Genomic DNA, 22,005 nt, shown 5'->3' on the forward strand with positions numbered 1-22,005 from the left:
GAAAAATTAGCAGAATGGGGGTGGGCATTGGTGGGAGAACAACACAGAAAGTGCAGGGGGCTGGTGACGTTATGAAGGAGGAATCAGGAGAATAGAGGAGAGGGCAAAAAAATACACACACCCTCTTGGAGTGCTAAAAGAAAAGAAAAAAAGATTTCCCTGAGGAGAAGCCATTTAAGATTAGAAGTTATCCAATCACAAGAATATTTAAGAAGCAATACTCGAAGGGAGGAACAAGACAATAAGAGTATTGAAGGCCATCGAATGAGAAGCAAGAAAATGAGTCTGACAAGGAAGCCAACAAATGATAAGAAATGGGCTGACCCAAAGCCCATTGTCAATATAGCTATTGTCCATAAATGGTCTTTCTACATCAGACAGCTAAAATCTGTCTGTGAGACCTTAAAAGGAAGGAGGGAAGCTAGGGAGGCAAACTGCAAAAATGTTTACAAACAACCAAGAAAGGTGAGAAGGAAGGAGAGTATAGGAAAAAATAGAGGGATTGATGTCAACTATTGAATTATTGGATACACTCTAAGTATCAGTTAGACCTGTGAACAAGGATGCTGGAGAGTGAAGCAATTATAAAATCAGTTAATCTATTTTTTCTTAGAAAAAACATGCTGAAAACAGATTTGAACATACCATACTGAAATATGGGTACTAACGCCTATATAAATGAACACCACTTTAGAATGATGGAATTGACCAAAACTGACCTACTTCTCACATCTGATAAAAAATGTTGGCTGACTATTTTGAGAGCACCCTTGCGGTAAACTAAACTAATGTTGATAATATGCAAACACAAAAAAATCAGTTTATCTAGAAACTTACCCAGTGGTGAAATCCCACTTGAAACATCAATCACATGACAAAAGCATAAACATTTTCAAGAAAAAAATATGTTTTTGAAGTTCTTCTGCATCTTTAAAAGTGCTAGAAGTTAGAATTAAGAGTTCATCTTTCCACATCAAATACCTCTCAAGAGAGCTTAGGAAGCAAACAACGATGCAGATGCCATAAAACTTTAAAACCCACAGTCACAGATTAAATTGATGAATGCAAAACTAAGGTGCTCTTACTAATGAAGTCAAAGCCTCACATTCCCTCACTCCACAGCATCAGTGGTATCTAAATGTAGGAATGCTTCCAGAAGGGGCAGTCTATGCAGAGAAGTAATGCCTCACCAAGCAACATACATGCAACACTAATGCTCAGTGCTGCTCTATTGTTTTCAGCAAGCATCATTTCACAGATAGCCCTAAACCCAAACTGAATCATGGCCCAACAAGAAAAGACCATAGCGCCTCAATCAGAATGTGGACAAGATTGCCTCAGAAATGAGTCCAAAATAGATGTACCAAATCTAAGTCAAAAGACAGTTTGTCACAAAAGTTGCCACCACCCAATAAACTCATCCCTTCAAAGCACTCCTCAAGAAAACCTGAGATGATCTTGGACAATCACAATTACAGATGGTCCACTTAAAGGAGGCAAGGCAAAGTAACAACAGGCTACTCAAAGTATAACTGAGATCACTAAACAACACAGGAGATAGAGATGAACAAAGTATGATCAAAGTAAGGTTGTGGTGGTATGTGAACACAAGATCTCATGGTTGCTTAGGAAAAGCCCCTTGGACAGCCTCTAGCAGATTGCGCTTAGCATCAGTCATACAGCGAAGTCATACTGAGGCCTGCTGTTAAGAGACTCTAGTACTCCATGCAAGGTGGACTGAGACTGACAACAACACTGATATAGGTATGACTCCAAAAATACTGGGCTCAAGAACAGACGTCTTTCCATTACCCGATCAGAATGGAGGCAAAGTCAGAAGTCACACTGTAAACAGATATGGACTGCTACAGTCAGTGGACCAAATTTGGCTTGGAATAGAAAACTAGAGTAGAAAGAATAACCAAAATACAGGACAGAAAAGACAGCATTCAGACCAGGAGAAAGACAGGACAAAGAATTATGAGCAGGGCTTCAGAAATCAAGAACAGGAATACAGTAATCAAAAGCAGGCTTTACCTAACAGGCACTGTAACAAGTAATCCCCAGTTAGTATAGGAAAACTGGAACTACAATCCAAAGGAGGCAAGTGGAGTTGAAAGCAGGAGTTCCTCACAACAATAGTTGAAGCGCATGTTCTGAATGCAGAAGACGGGCTTAAATGACTCCTCCCAACTCACAGCCTCACATGGTAACCGAAATTTGGTACAGGTGTGAGTAGGATGCAGCACGGTGCATGTAAGAGCAATTAAAGTACCTCCTCCAGCTCTCTGCCTGAAGGAATGCACAGAGGTTTCAGGAAACAGCCAGTGGATTGAATGAAAATCTAGAGTGGAAAATGGATTGGATCTAGTTTTATAATATGACCAGAATTCATGCAAGGGAGCACATGTATGTATTGGAAGAGTTAAGACAGAAGTTTCTTCTGCGGAATCGGGATCAGACTGGCCTGTAGGGCAAAAAGTCAGTGCCTGACAGATCGGTCTGACATGTCATTGTTTATACTGGCATTTTTTCTGCTTGTGGGCCTGTTTTATGGCACGCTAGGCAGGTTTCTATGGTTATTTTAGTGTTGAATTTCCTGTAATTAATACAAACATTGCCCACAGCAAGCTAAATCCATGCCGCTTTCAACACACCATACAAAACACTTAGACAGTGTGTCTGTACAAGTTCAAAACCGCCCAAATTCCAAACATGGCCCACTTTTTTAGCTAATTCACTAATGGGGGCCACTTTTATTGCGGTTCCCAGGCCTATTTTCTGTTTCAGTTTGACCCTGCCTGAATTACTACTTGATAACTAGGGCTAAGCCCAAAAGATGTTATGTGGTAGCGATTGTGTTTTGTGATGAGCAGAAAGATCATCGATGTTCATTGTCAATTCATAAACAATTAACATAATCATCTAATGCATCACACTTGCAAACCACATCACACAAGGCTACTCCACTTCCGTTCAAGATGAATTTCTAGAAATATCATCACACCCATAAACCCTAGCAGAGAAATTCAAAATAATGATGTACTTCATCCTAGCAGGAGAAGGAAGTGACCAAAAACTGACCATCTGTACCACAGGCGAAAAACAATAACTCCTCTGATATCAGTAAAATAATATTTGGACTTCAACACAAAGCTGGTGGCATGGTAGATCTGTTTTCATGCGTAACATTGAAACAATAATTCTAACATTGCAAACCTAAGTAAGGTCTAATTGCTCTAAATTTCCCTACATTATGATGGTAACAACAGATATTCACCAGCCATGCACCCCAACTCTGAAATTATTTCCAACTCAGCTTAAAAATATATCCACCCTTTATTTCAGAAAGGATAATGTAAAGGTCAAGCTTGCAAAGCGAAATGAATATGTATCATTCTCAGAAAGGTGGTCATACCCTCATAGTCTCAAGTAGTGCAAGTGTATGAGTGGCAGGATTAAAGGTTGTGCCTAAAGCCTAATGGGTAAGAGAATACTTTGCTGAATGATTCAATAGTTAATTTAGAATCTCTGATGATATTAAGACTATATTAATGAATCCTAAATGGACTCACAGGTAGTATAAGAGCCAGAGGGCCTGATTTATAGCTTAGTGGAGGAGAATTCTCAGTCACCAATATGACAGATATCTCGTCCGCTGTATTACGATCCCATGATATCCTTCGAAGATTGTAATAAGGCAGACAGGATATCAGTCAGGTTTGTGATGGATTATTCCCTCCACCCAGATCTAAATCAGGGCCCAAGCCTCTCCTGAGATGCCTGAGGATGACACCCTGGTATCAGCTTTCCCCCTTTGTCTACTGGACAATGATAATGAATGCTCTTGATGACACATCACCAGGAATGTCAGAAGGAAACATTAAGTGACTATTCCATCTCCACTACTGGCATGCATCTCCATTGGCCCAACAGAGCAAGGACTGTCGGAGGTTTGGTCATTTGACCATCTGACCAATTTACAGTGGTTGGTCAAACGGCCAGGTTTTACTGTCCCTCATCACCAGTAAGGGGCAGTAAACACGTGTAAATGACCACATATGCCCTGGAAGAAATCTACCATGGTAAGAGGGGTCATTGTTATTTTTTTATTTTTGGAAAAGAATATCCCACTGTGGGATTTTATTTTTTAAACAAAACATCAATTAGAAACTAAAAAAATATTGAAGGTTTGCCATTCAGCCCTGTCACGATTGGGCAATCCTTCGAACTTTCAAACTTTTAAGACATTGACAGGAACCAACATCCCACAGTACATTTTATTATAAATCCTCCACATGCATTTTGGGTCTCAGGAATGGATTGAGTGGAATGATTATTTTATATACTATATCGAGGAGATTGATGAAGAAGGGAAAACCAGGTGGAGATGGAAATGTTTTTTCAGCAGCTTTACAAGATTTCGACAAATATTTTGTGCCAAAAGTGTATATTGTCACTACAAGGTTAACATTTTTTCAACGTAAACAAAATAAAGTGGAAAATGGCGATGACTATATAGCAGACTTGACAAGATTGGCCATTGACTGTAAGTTTGGGGTGTTACATGATGACCTCATTAGAGATCCATTAGTCATGCATGCTAACAACCAGTCAATACAAGAATGTTTATGGATATATGACAATGCTCCACTGGAGGATGTTGTAGCTTTAATACATAAAGCTGAAATGTCAGTAAGATGTGCAACAGAATTGAAGCAGCCAGATTAAGACGAGAGTGGTGTGCACAAAGTGAACAACCGAAAGCTGGTAAAGGAATCTGTAACAAACTACAGGGAGAAAGTTGGATATATAAAAAAAAGGTGTTTCAGTTGTGGTAGTAAAGAACACTTGGCATTTTCTAAAAACCTCTCCAGCTGTGAAACAAAAGTGTAATAACTATGGCGTAATGGGTCACTTTGGGAAAGTATGTAAAAAGAAAAAACAATAGGGTCAAATGCGTATATGAAGACTTATAGCGATTCAGAGGATGATGTTGGGAGTGCTAATGTCCTTAAAAATCTACAAGATAAGTTTGTGTTGAACATTGAAGAGTGTAATATCCGGAATAATCCTGACTGTGAAATGAAGATAGGTGGTGTACAGATCACAATTCATGCAAATTTTGGATTGCCATTTACTATAATTAATGAAAATACTTGGAGGAGTAAATTTGTAGGGACGAATGGTGAATAATAATTAGCTCCTGACATTGAACCGTAAAGCTATACTGGGGAAAAAAATAATATTATATTTATTCTAGGTTACAGGTAGTTAGTCTTCCAATTCAAAGACAGGGATACTAGAAGCAAATTGTATGTGGCAAAAAGACCATCAGTTATGGGCTGGCGAGACCAAGGAAAGTTAGGTATGATATTAGACCTAATACAAAACTCATAGTGGACGTCGGATGTTCAATAGGAATGGAATTGAAATGAAATTTCCGAAGGTTTTTGCAAATGACTTGGGAAATTAAAGGGGTTTGAACATGAAATTGTATTAAAATAACATGCCCAACCAAAGATACATAAAGTAAGACTGTTACCTATGATGGTGAGAGATGAAGTATTGGATGAATTGGAAAAAGTGGTACAAATGGACGTAATTGAGCCTATCGAGAGCTCGGAATGGATTTCACCGGTTGTCGTTGCATGACGTAGTAACGGAAAGATCTGGCTATGTGTGGATTTGCGACATCTCAACAATAACATTGTCATAAACCAATTTCCCTTACCAAAAATTATAGAAATGGTGTCATGATTAAAGGGTGCCACCTGGATTTCAACCATTGATTTGTCTGCAGCGTATCACCAAATTGTCCTTTCACCACAGTCTAAGAAATTAACAGCTTTTAGTACTCATGTGGGTTGTTTACAGTTTAAACAAAAACCTTTTGGCTTAGCTTCTGCCGCAGCTGTTTGTCAACGTTTGATGCACACACTGTTTGGAAAGGAAAGGGGTGTGATGTGTTTTCAGGATGACATTCTGGTATCCGGGGAGAATAGGGAACATCATGGTGAGAGGGTGCAACATGTTCTGGGTGTGTTGGAAACCGAAGGGTTGACTGTTGAGATGAGCAAATGTAAGTTTTCAGAAAGAAGTGTAACTTATTTGGGACATGTTATCAGTGCTGAGGGAGTAAAGCCTAAACCATCATTAGTAAGATCAATCACTAATCACCACCAGCTAATAAAGATGATGTGAGGTCTTTTTCAGATATGGCAGAGTTTTGGACAAAATTAATTCCGAATTTTGCGGAAAAGTTGTATAACATAATGACAACTCCTTAAAAAAAATGTAAGATTTGAGTGGACTTCTAGATGTGAAATGGAATTTCAAAATATCAAGGAAAGCTTGTGTAAAATCAGCAAGTTGAGCAGTTTTGATCCTCAACTTGATTGTTATTTAACTACAGATGCAAGTGTTAAAGGATTAGGAGCTGTATGATCTCAAAAAGACTCTAGAGGCAAAGAGAATATAATCTTGTTATTGAAAGGGAGGCACTTGCATGTGCATGGGGGTTGGAACATTTTTGCTCATTTGTGTGGGGAAGAATTGTTACCATTCAATGTGATCACAAACCATTAATTAAACTATTATCTTCAGAAGAAAGAGTTGTGGCATCTCCTAGAATTGCGAGAATTTCTATGAGGATGAAAGATTATATTTAGAGGATGGTGTTTGTGCCAGATAAGAAGAATGTACTGGCTGATTTTTTATCCAGAAGAAGAATGTAAAGAAGATCCATGGGGGGAATTTAAAGATGCATTTGTTTTTGATTCTGGCAAACCGGCAATAGGAAAGGATGTGTGGGAAAAGGAACAAAAAGAGGATGTTGAATTACAGAATATATTAACGTACATGTTGGAGGGGTGGCCTAAGAAGGAAGTGTTATCAGAGGGGTGTAGTCATTTCTGAGAAGTTAAGTCTCAATTTTCTATTGAGAATGATTTGATTTTAAGAGGTAGCAAGATTGTCCCTCCAGGTACCTTATGGGAAAGGATTATTGAGTTATGTCGTGAAGGTCATTTGGGGGTTGTGTGAACCAAGACTATTGTCAAAGAGCACTTTTGGTGGCCTGCAGTAGACAGGGCTGTGGAAAAATTTGTGAGGATTTGTGATGCTTGTTGGTCTGCTGATAAGACATTACCCACTTTGAGACCACCTATGGATCAGAAGTTAGGGCCACATGTAGCAAGCTTTTTTGACATCGCAAACAGCGAATTTCGCTGTTTGCGACGTGCAAAAAGCACATCGCAATGCACAAACCCCGTTTTGCGATTCGGTAACCTGGTTACCGAATCGCAAAACAGGTTTGCGACTCGCAATTAGGAAGGGGTGTTCCCTTTCTAATTGCGAGTCGCAGTGCAATGTAGGATTGGTTTGTGACCGCGAACGCGGTCACAAACCAATCGCATTTTGCACCCATTTGCACCCATTTCAAATTCCCGTTGTGAATGGCACTGTAAACGTTTTTTCAGAGCAGACAGTGGTCCTACGGACCACTGCCTGCTCTATAAAAATTAAACAAAAAAAGTTTCATTTTTCGTTTTTGTAATGCATCTCGTTTTCCTTTAAGGAAAACGGGCTGCATTACAAAAAAAAAACCTGCTTTATTGAAAAGCAGTCACAGACATGGTGGTCTGCTGTCCGCATGATTGCGACCCACCTCATGATTACTCATGAGGTGGGCATTTGCGACCCCCTTGCGAACTGCAGATGGTGTCAGGGACACCATCCAACATTCGGATTCACGACTCACAATTTGCGGGTCGCAAATCTGAAAGTTGCTACATGTGGGCCTTAGTTCCTAAATTACCTTGAGAATATGCAGCTGTGCATTTAATGGGGCCCAATGAAGAGCAGCAAGAGTATTTAGTCATCATTATAGATCTTTTTTCCAAATGGCCGGTGGTAGAGGTAATAAATAAAGCTGATACAGCATCTGTATCAGAGTGTTTAGACAAAACCTTTTGTTCATAAGGAATTCCGGCTTTACTTTTGAGTGACAACAGGATGCAATTTGTCTCAAATAGTGCTAAGGTGTATTTTGAAAGAATTGGTTTGACACATAAAACTACCTCACTCTACAAGCCTAGTGGGAATGGTACTGTTGAAAGATTTGAAAGGGTGCTAAAAGGGGTTATCCAAGCAGCCACGAGGAATCATTTTGACTGGCATATTTCAATTTCCAAAGCTGTTTGGGCATATAGGGTGACGGAGGATGAAGCCACAGGTATTAGCCATTTATAGTAATGAGGGGTAGGAAACCCTGATGTAAATTTAGTCCTGCATGCTTATGTAAAGACGAGATGGATAACTGGTCTTTGGATATGTACAAAGAAGAAAAATGCAAGAAGTACATCATACTATGATACATAGTACATGGTGTGAAACCTATTCATGTCAAAGTGAGAGTTTTGGTGAGTGTTAAGAAACCTTTCAAAGATAATAAAAGGGGAAAGTCAATACTTTGAACCTGAACAAATAAAAGAATGGTTACAAAATGCAGTAAGATTACAGAGTGGGAATATATAGAATTTGAAGTGTATTGCTTTATTTCCAGGAAAACAGATTGATGGGAACATTGCGTCTTCTACTAGTCGGTCTATATGGATGGGGGACATTGCGGATAATATGGAGGAAATTACCACTTCTACTGTTGGACCATAGAATAGGAAAAGGGAAATTGATGTAGACGCTCTGGATGAACAAGACGTAGGCGAATTGGGTGTACAAGAAAGTGATGTAGAAGTACTGGGTGAAGAAGAAGTAGGCAAATCTGGTGTACAAGAACAAGGGGAACAAGGGTTAAAAGAGTTGGAACAGAAAGGGAATATGCATGCAACTAAGAGAAAGATAGAATTACTTGGGTTGGTTAAAAGATTTTGTGTTTGGTTGAATGTTCAATATATTTTTATTATTTTCAGATGTGATTTCATTTTTTCTTTTAAGTTTGTGCTTTTATTTTTGAATGGGTGTTGTATTGGCATATGCTTTGTTACTTAGGTATTATGATGTGTAGTGTGTGCTGGATGGAGGATGGTGAAGATCTGTTTCCTGTGCACGCAGCTCCTTAATAAAGGATTTAGGGGCATATTTATACTATGTTTGCACTGAATTTGCATAATTTTTTAAAGAAATTTGGTGCAAACTTAACTCCAAATTTATATTTTGATGAAATATAGCGTCAAAATATAGGTGTTAACTTCATTTTTTGGATGCGTGAAACCACCTTGCATCAATGAGATGCAAGATAGGCGTTCCTTTTAAAAAAATGACTCCAAGTCCGTAGCGCCTTATTCATCCTCCCATGAAAAAAAGGTGCACTGGTGGAGGCGGGCCTAAATAATGGCGCTAAGCTTGCTTAGTGCCATTATTTAACGCCTGGGTCAGACCGGAGGACCTCTGGACCCATTTCCATGGTCATACACCATGGAATGGGTCCACAGGTGCCCACCCCAAGCCCCAGGAACACCCCCACCCACACCAGAGGGACACCAGAGGATGGGAACCCCATCCCAGGTAAGTAGGGTAAGTATAGGTTAATATTTTAAAAACTAATTTAAGGAGGTGTGGTCTGGCCACGATTGCAGATGGCAGCCTGAGAACGGTGCTCCACGAGGTGGCAGGCCTCAGGCCCGGAGAGGAGGTCCTGCGGAGGCGGTGTGTCTACCCATTCTGCTTTCAGGGAGGTGCTGTGGGACGCTTCCGCAGGGGGGGCCACACACCAAATGAGGAGCGAGCCCGCTGCCCCTTGCACACCTAGTGCACCCTGCAACAGTCTGCAACCTTGTGCCATGGCGGCCCAGACCAGCACGGTTAGGAGTACGGAGCGGCTCCGGGAAGAGTGCACGCCGCAGCACGGACCCAATGGTGAGCCGCACACGACCCTGTTCCCCACACCTCTTCAGCCTCCCCCCCTCAGTGAGCCTTGCTCTAGGGGCTGGGATGCTTTGGACTCGGTGCAACTGGTCCTGCCGGATAACGTGACAGGCACCAGTGCAGAAGACCCACAACCTGAGGGATGCGGAACCAAGCCCTTGACTCCTGGTGGGGGTGCAGAGAGGGCATGACCCCACCCCGGGACAGCTTCCAGGTGGGCAGAGATGGCGGAGTGCGGCCACTGGGGCGAGACGGCATCACGGCCAAGGCACCACACTGACGGTGAGCGATTCCAGCCAGTTAGCCCCTGGTCCTCCCATTGCTTCGCCCCTTGGGCCCTTGTGGAGGAGAGAACCCTCCTCCTCCCCACCACGTATACAGCCCAGAAGAAGCACGACCCACTAGGTTTGGCAGGAACCACAGAGGTACAACGTCCCGCAAAACCACAAAATGGGCCAACGGATAGTGCCGGCCAAACACTCCCTCCCCCACCGCGCTTGAAGTACGGGGGGAGCACGGACCACCAAGCTTGTCGGGAACAAAAGAGAGAGGACCATCCGCACCACTGCGCACTTACACAGTGGATCAAACAAGCCCCCCCCCCCATTACCTTAAGGTCAGAGTGCCTGCAGGCACAGGGTGCCAAAACAACTGTTGGGGTATCGGAGATTTCACGCCACCAACCTCCCCTTCTCACTGGACCTGCATCTGCGAGTCACGCACCTCCTCTCTCTCTAAACCTTGGCACTGCTGAAGACAACCCCGGCCACTGTTAAATACCGGACTTATTGCTGGGAGCGACAGGAGCCCCAACTTCCACACTCTCTTGCTCACCCCCACACCGCTGCTGTACCGCAAGCCAGCACTAGGTGAGAGACTCCTGGGTCTCTAGACCACCGGCCATACCCACACCAAGGAGTCTGCGATGCCCGGTGGCAGGACGTTGGGCAAGCACTCAGGCAAGCCGGCAAGACAATTACTTTTCTCTGAAGCCCTACTACATTCGCGAACCCCGCCCTCTGCCTCAGAAGTGCATCCAACCACGAAGCTCAACAACATGGCAGACCAAACACAGGAAGCAACCATGGAGCACATCCTCCAAGAGATCTCGGCGGTGGGTCGCAGACTGGAGGGGATGGACAACGCTATGGCCTCGCTGACAGTGGAGACGAAATCCATGTGCCTGGATATTGCGGGCTTTCAGTCACGGGTGACAGGACTAGAATAGTGAGTGGCGACAGTGGAAACACACATCACCTCCTCCCAGGACAGAGACCAGAAACTTCTGTATCTCTGCAGCAAGCTAATAGACTTGAAGGATAGGAACCGAAGGGACAATGTCAGTTTTCTCGGATTTCCAGAAAAAGTTGAAGGTACAGACATCCACTCCTACCTGCGGGAGACCCTACCCAATCTCACTGGCCTAACTTTTGACCCCCCCTCCCCGGCGTTTCAAAGAGCACACAGACTAGGCCCCAAGAGACGGGAAAAAGCCAACTGACCCGCCCAATCATAGCCTGCCTCCTGCGACACACGCAGACCTGCCAACTCCTGCAGGTAGCCCGCACTCATGGGCAATTTAGGATGGACGGGCAAGAGATTCGGACGACTACTGACTTCTCAAAAGAGACCAGCGAGGGTAGGAAGACATTCCTTGCCCTCCGACCTAGACTGCTCCAACTGGAGGTGAAGTATGGTTTGTTCAGCCCCAGTCTATGGACACTACCAATCGGGCCCAGCCTCAGGACCTGTCTGTGGGGAGCAGGGGTGTGTCATCCCCAAATCCCACCCCCGGGGGAACGGGCCGGCTTGCTGCAGACTTTCAACCCTGGGGGAGAGACCTAGAGAGACTCACGAAGAACTACGATGACAGGGGGCAGGTACTGCATGCGGTGGCGATGCACATGCAGGTTACAGACCGAGACAAGTCATTCAGTAGGTTGTTGTTTGATGTTTTAAGAAACTAATGTTATATTGTTCATGTTGTCGAGAACCACTCCTTCTCTCCCCCCTCTTACCCACTCTCCTCCGTACACCCCCACCCCTCCGCTTCCACACCCCCTTTTCTCCCCAGGGATTGAACCCACTGTGCTGCCTGTCTGGCCCCTGCATAGCCAAAACATCTTCCATCCGTTGTTAGTGATCATCGAAGGGCACTGTGACTTGCGTATGTCACTTGGGGATCACCGTACTGTGAGGTGAGGGGACCTCAGCGGGTGTGACTATGGATGTTCCCCCACCCCGACATCCCACAGCCGCGTCATCCATGTGGCTAGATACTTTTACTGCAACACTGGCCAGATGCCACCTTCTGCACACGTAGCAACAACGATATTGTCACTGCTCTTACCACCCTCCCCCCAGCTCCTACTCTGCTGCATTATGACATTGGGGGATTCGTTACATCATGGCCCATGTCCCTCTCCCCCTCCCTCCCCCATCCCATCCCTGGGCAGCCCGCTGCACCTACCGCAGCCTTCTTGATTGCGCCGGTCCCCCCGCGGTGCTGTGTCGGCCTCTACAGCATGCTTCCACGCCAGGCTATTGTTACTATACTGACACACAGCAATTGCGCCGACAGGACTGGAATGTTTTGCATGTCCCCTCTCGGCTGGGAGCCCGCTGGTCAAGTGTATGGGCTCCACAGGTTTAGGTTTTAGGTTTAGACCTACAGACTACAGTTCAGGACTTGCAGGGCTTTACTGCTCTGCCCCCACCTCTCCCTCCGATTTTGAGGTCTGTACCGTCATCACTCTACCTTCTTTGGTTAGCTTTTCGTACTCCTATCCCTCTCCCTTTCTTCCTTTCTCTCTTTTCTCTCTTTTCTCTCTTTTCTCTCCTCTCCTGTCCTCTCTCTCTCCCTTTTCTCCCTCTTCCCTGGTGTCTTTCTCCCTCTCTCCTTTCTCTATACCCCCGATTTACCCTCCTCTCATCACCTCTGCCACCTCGGCAAATGTCTGCGACAGTCCTCTTCTACAGATACCTGTGCTTACCTGCTGTCCCCTTCCTCCCTCCCACTTCCTACCCACCCTGCCCAGTCCTCACCGGTTGTCCCCCACACTGACCCCTACCCTCCCTACCCATTCACTTCACCCCCCACGTCTACCCTCCCTCGCCCCTACTTCTTGGTCCCATCATGGCTAGCTCTCGCCCAACCCCACCTACCCCACTACGGATCATATTTTGGAACATCAATGGCCTAACTCACTTCATAAAACGGAAGAAAATTCTCTCATACCTTCACTCTAAATGGGCTGACATAGCCCTTCTCCAGGAGACACACCTTGATAGAGCTGAATCCAACAAACTGCACCAGGACTGGGTGGGAACAGAGTTATTTAGCTGTAGCCCTACCCCGCAAGAATTAGGTAGTGGCGTCCCACGGAAATGCGGCCTTGCGATATTGCTACGAAAGAACATTCCTCTCACAGTCATTAAATCATGGTTTGACCCAGAAGGGTGATATGTGTTCGCCAAACTAAAGCTGGGAGACTCCTCACTATGCGTGGGCTCCATCTATTCACCATACGGATCAAAACAACAGTTTTTTCAGCAAATCAACCACCTTTTCACTGAAATAGGGGCAACTCACTATGTAATTGTGGGGGGCTGGAACCTGACTAGAGATGCGGTATTGGATAGGACTGGACCCCTGGACGTTAGCAATAACAACGACGGAGCCCTTCTGTAGGAAGTTGGCTCTGTATGTACTATTTCAAAGTAAGAAATAGTGTGCACAGAGTCCAAGGGTTCCCCTTAGAGGTAAGATAGTGGCAAAAAGAGATAATTCTAATGCTCTATTTTGTGGTAGTGTGGTCGAGTAGTAGGCTTATCAGAGGGTAGTGTTAAGCATTTGTTGTACCCACATAGGCAATAAATGAGGAACAGCCACTCAAAGACAATTCCAGGCCAATAGGTTTTTATATAGAAAAATATATTTTCTTAGTTTATTTTAAGAACCACAGGTTCAAGATTTACAAACAATACTTTAAATGAAAGGTATTTAACTTAGGTGTCTTAGGAACTTTGAATTATCAGAATAGCAGGTAAGTAAAACACTTACATTTCAAAGTTGGGTCCAAGGTAGCTCACCGTTGGGGGTTCAAGGCAACCCCAAAGTTACCACACCAGCAGGTCAGGGCCGGTCAGGTGCAGAGGTCAAAGTGGTGCCCAAAACACATAGGCCCTAATTACAACATTGGCGGTAAAAGCCGCTTACCGCCGTGCAGAAGACCGCCAATACACCGCCGCGGCCGTGGAAAACCGCCACAGCTATTATGACCCACATCTCGGAATCCGCCGAAATTCAGACACCCACACAACTCCCCCACACCAAAGATCAGTGATAAACTGACGAAAACAAAACCTCCACCGTCACGCCAACAGAAACACGCCCATGCTATCACGACCCACGAATCCACGCAGCGGTCTTTCAACCGCGGTATTCCATTGGCGGTACACACCACCGTGCCCAAAATACACACACATCTACAAAACACCGCCACATTGGACAATTCCAAATACACATACAAACACCACTCCCATACACCCAACACAATATAAAACACACACCCACATCACCCACAAACCCCTACGACCAAAGATTTAGACGAAGGCCAGAGAGAGAGCACAGCATAGACAACCCCACCACACAGAGACACACGACACCATCACCCACACAACATCCACGCACAAAACACCACACACCACACACAACTACACTCATCACCACATACACCACCCCACACATCACCTACACCACCCCATGGCACGGCAAAGACACCCCAGATTCTCAGAGGAAGAGCTCAGGGTCATGGTGGAGGAAATCGTACGGGTAGAGCCGCAGCTATTTGGCTCACAGGTGCAGCACACCTCCATAGCTACGAAGATGGAGCTATGGCTAAGAATAGTCGACAGAGTCAACGCAGTGGGACAGCACCCAAGAAATCGGGACGACATCAGGAAGAGGTGGAACGACCTATGGGGGAAGGTGCGTTCTGTGATATCCAGGCACAACATCACGGTACAGCGGACTGGCGGCGAACCCCCACCTCCTCCCCCACAACTAACAACATGGGAGGAGCAGGTCTTGACCACCATGCATCCTGAGGGCCTCGGAGGAGTCGGTGGAGGAATGGACACTGGTAAGTCAAATCTTAACTATCATATCCCCCACCCTACCTGCATGCTATCACACACCCCCACCCTCACCACTATCACTCCAACTCCTCACTAATGTACTAATAACACAAACCACACATCTCAACACCAAGCCCTGCATGACACAACAAAGCATGGTCACAGCACATACCCATAACACCCCCCCAACCATCACCACACAAGCCCCCTCACTGGAATGCTAGCACTGGGGTACACGCTCACCCACTCATTGCACACCATGACACACACAGATGCAATAATCATGCAGGACCCCTACCCAAGGTCACCAGACAGGAGGGTCCAGACATCTCTACCCCACCCACAGAAGAGGCCCACAGTGATGGCAGCAGCTCTGTCCAACTGGATCCAGATGACCAGCCCGGACCATCGTGGGCCTCGGGACAGTCAGTTCCCCTCACACAGGCACAGCCCAACACTGACCTTCCACCCTCTGGAAACACCAGCACAGCACCCACCCAGCGGGCCCATACCTCCGTCCCAAGGACACGTCAATCAGCTGTGTGTCCACCACTACAGGGAACCCAGGATAAACCACCACCCCAACAACAACAGAGACCTGGGGGCAGTGGTAGTGGGCACACGGTCCAGGGGACAGAGGCCCAGGAACACAGGGGAACTGGGAGGGCTGCTGTGCGACAGGGGGCGGACAGGCCTAGGGAACCCACTCTCCATGAGGTCCTCTCCTCCATCATGGGAGCATACCATCACTCCCAGGAGACGATGGCGACGGTCCTGGACAAGTTTCAGGAGACCCAGCGCATGCAGGAGGAACAGTATTTGGGGTTCAGGGAGGAACTCAGAACCATCAGCTCCACCCTGTGCACCATCGTAGGGGTGCTGAAGGACATACAGAACACCATGAGGGACACCGTGGCACTCCAAGGGGGCCCCTGACACTAGCATGGACGAAGAACTGCCCACCACCACCGCCGGCGCTAGTGGACAGGACGCCCTGCCACAGGACCATCACACCAGCACTCCACCCCCTGCAGACGGAGAACTACCCCGCAAGCGGTCCCTGAGAACCAGGAACAGGACAGAGCACGATGGCAAGACCCCGCCAAGAAATGAGACCACCCTGATTGTCATCCCACTGTCCCACTTTGTAACCCTGTCCATATTGGAACTGCCCCAGCTCCACTTCCTATGCCCATATGGGCAGTGCACCTGTGAGACTAATAGACTGAACTCTGCCATGGACATTCCTCCACCATCCCCCCTCACCATTTTACCACCACCTCCAATAATTAGCACTTCAATAAACACCCTTGAAGCACAAAACAATCTGGAGTCAGTCTGTAAATTTTGAAAATGTGTTTTAGCAATGACAGTGACAAAAAGTGTTTTAAAATGTAATGTCAACATACCTATGTCACACATCACAAGTCCATGAAGGATGCAAGCATATGACACACATTGGTAACCACACCTGTGAAACCGTAATGGATATGTACAACTCAGTTACCAAATACTGCTTGAAACAGACAGACAGGATAAAGGTAGAAGTGTGAAAGTACTTGTAGTAGGCAGGAATGTGTTCTCACCTGTCTGTCACTGGAAATATTGCTGGATGACTGAGTCCCTGTTGTCAATGTCTTCTTCCTCTGCTTCCTCCTCATCACTGTCCACAGGCTCCACAGCTGCCACAACACCGTCATCTAGACCATCCTCCTGCAGAAAAGGCACCTGGTGTCGCAAAGCAAGATTGTGAAGCATGCAGCAGGCGATGATGATCTGGCACACCTTCCTTGGTGAGTAGAATAGGGAACTACCTGTCATATGGAGATACCTGAACCTGGTCTTCAGGAGGCCGAAGGTGCGTTCGATCACCCTCCTAGTCCGCCCATGGGCCTCATTGTAGCGTTCCTCTGCCCTGGTCCTGGGATTCCTCACTGGGGTCAGTAGCCATGACAGGTTGGGGTAACCAGCGTCCCCTAATAGCCACACACGGTGCCTCTGGAGTTGACCCATCCCATAAGGGATGCTGCTATTCCGCAGGATGTAGGCGTCATGCACTGAGCCAGGGAACATAGCATTTACCTGGGAGATGTATTGGTCTGCCAAACATACGATCTGTACGTTCATCGAATGATAACTCTTCCGGTTCCTGTACACCTGATCACTCCTGCGGGGGGGACCAAAGCCACATGGGTCCCATCAATGGCACCTATGATGTTGGGGATATGTCCAAGGGCATTGAAGTCACCTTTAACAGTAGCCAAATCCTCCACCTGAGGGAAAACTATGTAGCTCCTCATGTGTTTCAGCAGGGCAGACAACACTCTGGACAACACGTTGGAAAACATAGGCTGGGACATCCCTGATGCCATGGCCACTGTTGTTTGAAATGACCCACTTGCAAGGAAATGGAGCACTGACAGCACCTGCACTTGAGGGGGGATTCCTGTGGGATGGCGGAATGCTGACATCAGGTCAGGCTCCAACTGGGTACACAGTTCCTGGATTGTGGCACGGTCAAACCTGTAGGTGATGATTAAATGTCGCTCCTCCATTGTCAACAGGTCCCCCAGCGGTCGGTACACCGGAGGATTCTGCCATCTCCTCACATGTCCCAGCGGACGGTGCCTAGGAAGGACAACAGCGACCACAGAGTCAAGCTACTCAGAGGTATGTACCCACAGTCCACACAGAACACGAAACATAATCCAAAAAGTAGTCTGTAAGTGTGTTGAGTTCAGGCCTAGGTATGTGTGACACAGTTGAAAATGAAGCCATGTGGGCCCCTGAAATGGGAGCTGCCTGACCTGTAAACTGGGACAATGGGATGTGAGGTAACTGTGCTGGCGTTGTACACTGTCGCGGTAGGCGGTCGAAAACCGCAGCGCAATGCTGCATTGGTTAACATTGGACCCTATGGGTCCCAGGAGCCAATGACGAAGTGCGCCGGCGGTGATGATACGCACCACCGCAGACCTGACCGCCATTTTCTATCCGTTCAATCACTTGATACCTGATCTTCGAAAGGAGAGGACCTATACTGCAAGTGCTACTGTGACCTCGGTCTGGAAGAGACAATGGCTCGTGCGTCTGGGGAAAGGGCCCCTGCCTTCACTGCACAGGAGTTGGAGAAGCTCGTGGACGGGGGCCTCCCCCAGTACACGCTACTCTACGGTCCTCCAGACCAACAGGTGAGTACACAGGGTGCAAGTTGTATGGGCTATGCCTGGGTGGAGAGGGCTGGTTGTAAGAAGGAAGGGGGCACAGTTCTGCGAGCATGAAGGACTGTGAATGCACGTGCCACATGTCAAGGGTAGGGATGTGGGCCACTCACTTCGACGGTGCAGTTGCTAATGACTTCTCTTCTCCCCCTGTACATGTCATGTAGGTCAGCGCCCACCAGAAGAAGGATATTTGGCGTGCCATCGCCAAGGACGTTCGGACCCTGGGGGTCCACCAGAGACGGAGCACCCACTGCCGTAGAAGATGGGAGGACATTCGCTGCTGGAGCAAGAAGACGGCGGAGGCACAGCTGGGGATGGTCTCCCAACGTGGGAGGGGTGCCCGTCGCACCATGACCCCCCTGATGTTCCGGATCCTGGCGGTGGCCTACCCTGAGTTGGATGGGTGCTTGAGGGCATCACAGCAGACACAAGGGGGTGAGTACAACAACATTCTGCGGAATTTGCGCGCAGTGAAGGTGTCTGGGTGGGGGAGGAGAGCTGTTGGTTCCCCTAGGCCATGCCGAGTTCCGTAGGCTAGGCCCCTCCGTAATGCAGGCCATGTGGCACTCCATCCCACTTCTGTAGAGTGCCAAGTACAGGTATACATGCCCCTGTGTCATCTATGTGTGCTGATGTCCCCCATAGCCATGTAGTCCATATCCCAGGAACTGCATCAGTATAGCCCAAGAGCGCTGCGTAGTGCAGGAGGCTGCTGTGTCTGCATTGTCCGCCAACGGTAGCATTAAGCCATGCACTCAACCTGTCTTTCTTCTGTCGTCCCCCCCCTTTTTGTGCTCTCCCTGTTCTTTTGTGCATCAGCATCATCAGGCGGAGGTACAGTGGCTCCGGAGCACGAGGGAGCTGCATCCCACATGGCCATGGAGGGCCACACCACGGACTCTGAATGCACCAGTGGGACGGAGGGCGAGGGGAGCTTCAAGGCGGTCACCGGATCAGCAACCAGCGACACGGACTCGTCCTCCGATGGGAGCTCCCCTACCAGCACCGCCCTCCCAGCAGCCCCTCAGCCTTCGCCCCGTGCCCACTCACCCAGGAGGGTGGGTATCACCTTCGCCCCAGGCACCTCAGCCCCTGCCCCTGTCACCTCTGCTGCCCTCAGTGATGAGGCCATTGACCTCCTCAGGTCACTCACTGTTGGGCAGTCTACCATTGTGAATGCCATCCAGGGTGTAGAAAGGGAGTTGCAACACACTAATGCATTCCTGGAGGGCATTCATTCTGGTCAGGCTGCCCATCATCAAACCCTGCAATCTCTGGCCTCAGCACTGATGGCGGCCATTGTCCCTGTCTCTAGCCTCCCCCTCCAACTTCCTCCACCCAGACCCAATCCCCTGTACCTCTGCCTATCCCAAGCACACCATCAGACCAGCCTGCACACACCTCAACACACCAGGGAAGCTCAGGCAAACATAGGCACCACACATCCCACAGGCATTCACCCAAGCATCACCCACATACAGACACAGCAACATCCACTGCCTCCACTGTGTCCCCTCCTCGTCGTCTCCCTCCTCCCTCCCAGTGTCGTCTACACACTCACCTGCATGCACTACCACTACAGCCACTAGGACCCGCACCAGCGCACCCACCACCACACCCCGCTCACCTGCACTCACCACCCCCACTACCATTTACACGTCCCCTGTGTCCTCTCCCAGTGTGTCTGTGACGTCCCCTCCCAAAGTAAAAAAACGCGGGCACACACACACACAACATCCATCCACCTCACGACAGCCTCCAGAACATGCACCTGCACCCAAATCATCAAAAGTTACACCTCCTACAACCACCTCCTCTTCCTCCACTCCCAGGCCCCCTCCAGCTACCCGTCCCAGTGTTTGTCAGAAACTTTTCCTGAGCAACGTTGACCTCTTTCCCACCACCCCCCCTCCAATTCATAGGTCCCGTACTAGCACCTCAGCCAAAAAATCTCCGGTACCAGTGTTGCCTGTTAGAGGTATGTGAAGTGCACCGGGCACCAGGGCAGCCAGTGTGACACAGAGCCAAAGCACAGCCAGTCCCCCCCCCCCCCCTGTGGAGCACCAGAAGTTGGACAGTGCCCGACGGGATAGGGGGAAGACTCCAGCCGGCAAAGCCGCTCACCAGGGTCCCGGGGGGAGTGTCGAGTCAGCTCTGACTCCTCCCAAGGTGGGGAAGGGGCAGAAGAAAGCGCCAAAGTCTGGGAAGAGCAGCACAGCGGAGAAGACCACCATCATCCCCGCTGCCCAGGAGGCCACCGCCAGCCCGATCGTCACTGGTCAGGAGACCACCGCCAGAGTCAGTGTCCAGGAGGGCAGTCCCATTGTCACTGGTCAGGAGACCACCGCCAGAGTCAGTGCCCAGGAGGGCAGTCCCATCGTCGCTGGTCAGGAGACCACCGCCAGAGTCAGTGCCCAGGTGGGCAGTCCTATCGTCACTGGTCAGGAGACCACCGCCAGAGTCAGTGCCCAGAAGGGCTCCGGCAGCCACAGCCCCGCTGGGTAATAAGAGACCGCCATGGCAAGCACCGCTGCACAGGGCAAGCACCGCTGAACATGGCAAAGACCGCCATGGCAAGCACCGCTGCACAGGTCAGAGACAGCAAAGTCAAGCACCGCTGAACAGGGCAAGCACCGCTGAACAGGGCAAAGACCACCATGGCAAGCACCGCTGCGCAGGTCAGAGACAGCAAAGTCAATCACCGCTGAACAGGGCAAGCACCGCTGAACAGGGCAAGCACCGCCAACTCAAGCACCGCTAGCCCAAGTGCGGCAGGGGCAGTGAAAGAACTGGGACCGTCACGGTGAGACTGATGCACTCTGGGCACCAGTCCCCTTCCAGAACCAGTGGAGACATGCATCCACTCCGTCTGTCCTGCACAGGATGAAGCACTCTGGGCACCAGTCCCCCTCCAGAACCAGTGGAAACATGCATCCACTCTGACTGTCTTGCACAGGATGAAGCACTCTGGGCACCAGTCCCCCTCCAGAACCAGTGGAGACTGTCATCCACTTGAGAGACTGTGGCTTTGCACTCCCCAGGATTGAACAGTGGGAAACCCACCCACTGTAGAGACTTGAGAGACTGTGGCTTTGCACTCCCCAGGATGGTACAGTGGGCAACCCACCCACCGTAGAGACTTGAGAGACTGTGGCTTTGCACTCCCCAGGATGGTACAGTGGGCAACCCACCCACTGTAGAGACTTAAGAGACTGTGGCTTTGCACTCCCCAGGATGGTACCGTGGGCAACCCACCGACGGTAGAGACTTGAGAGACTGTGGCTTTGCACTCCCCAGGATGGTACAGTGGGCAACCCACCCACTGTAGAGACTTGCGAGACTGTGGCTTTGCACTCCCCAGGATGTGGCAGTGGGCAACCCAACCACTGTAAAGACTTGAGAGACTGTGGCTTTGCACTCCCCAGGATATGGCAGTGGGCAACCCACCCACTGGAGAGACTTGAGAGACTGTGGCTTTGCACTCCCCATGATACATCAATGGGCATGGAGCCCCCTCGGGGATCTGGCGTGGTGCACTCACCCGGCTGAGGTGCCCCCCCTTCCCTTCCCCCTGAGGTGCCTGTTGTATTTCTATCTGATGCCCCTGCAGTGTTCGCTCCGTTTTGATCAGGTATCGTGTGTGGGCCTCGCCCATGCATTTTGAGCCCAGTGGCCCACGGACATTGAATGGTGCATACCTGCACTACTAATCGTGATGTATCTTTTGTTGGATGTGTATATATATATCTGTATATAT

The sequence above is a fragment of the Pleurodeles waltl genome, chromosome 11 (assembly GCF_031143425.1).
Source record: "Pleurodeles waltl isolate 20211129_DDA chromosome 11, aPleWal1.hap1.20221129, whole genome shotgun sequence".
Lineage (NCBI taxonomy): Eukaryota > Metazoa > Chordata > Amphibia > Caudata > Salamandridae > Pleurodeles > Pleurodeles waltl.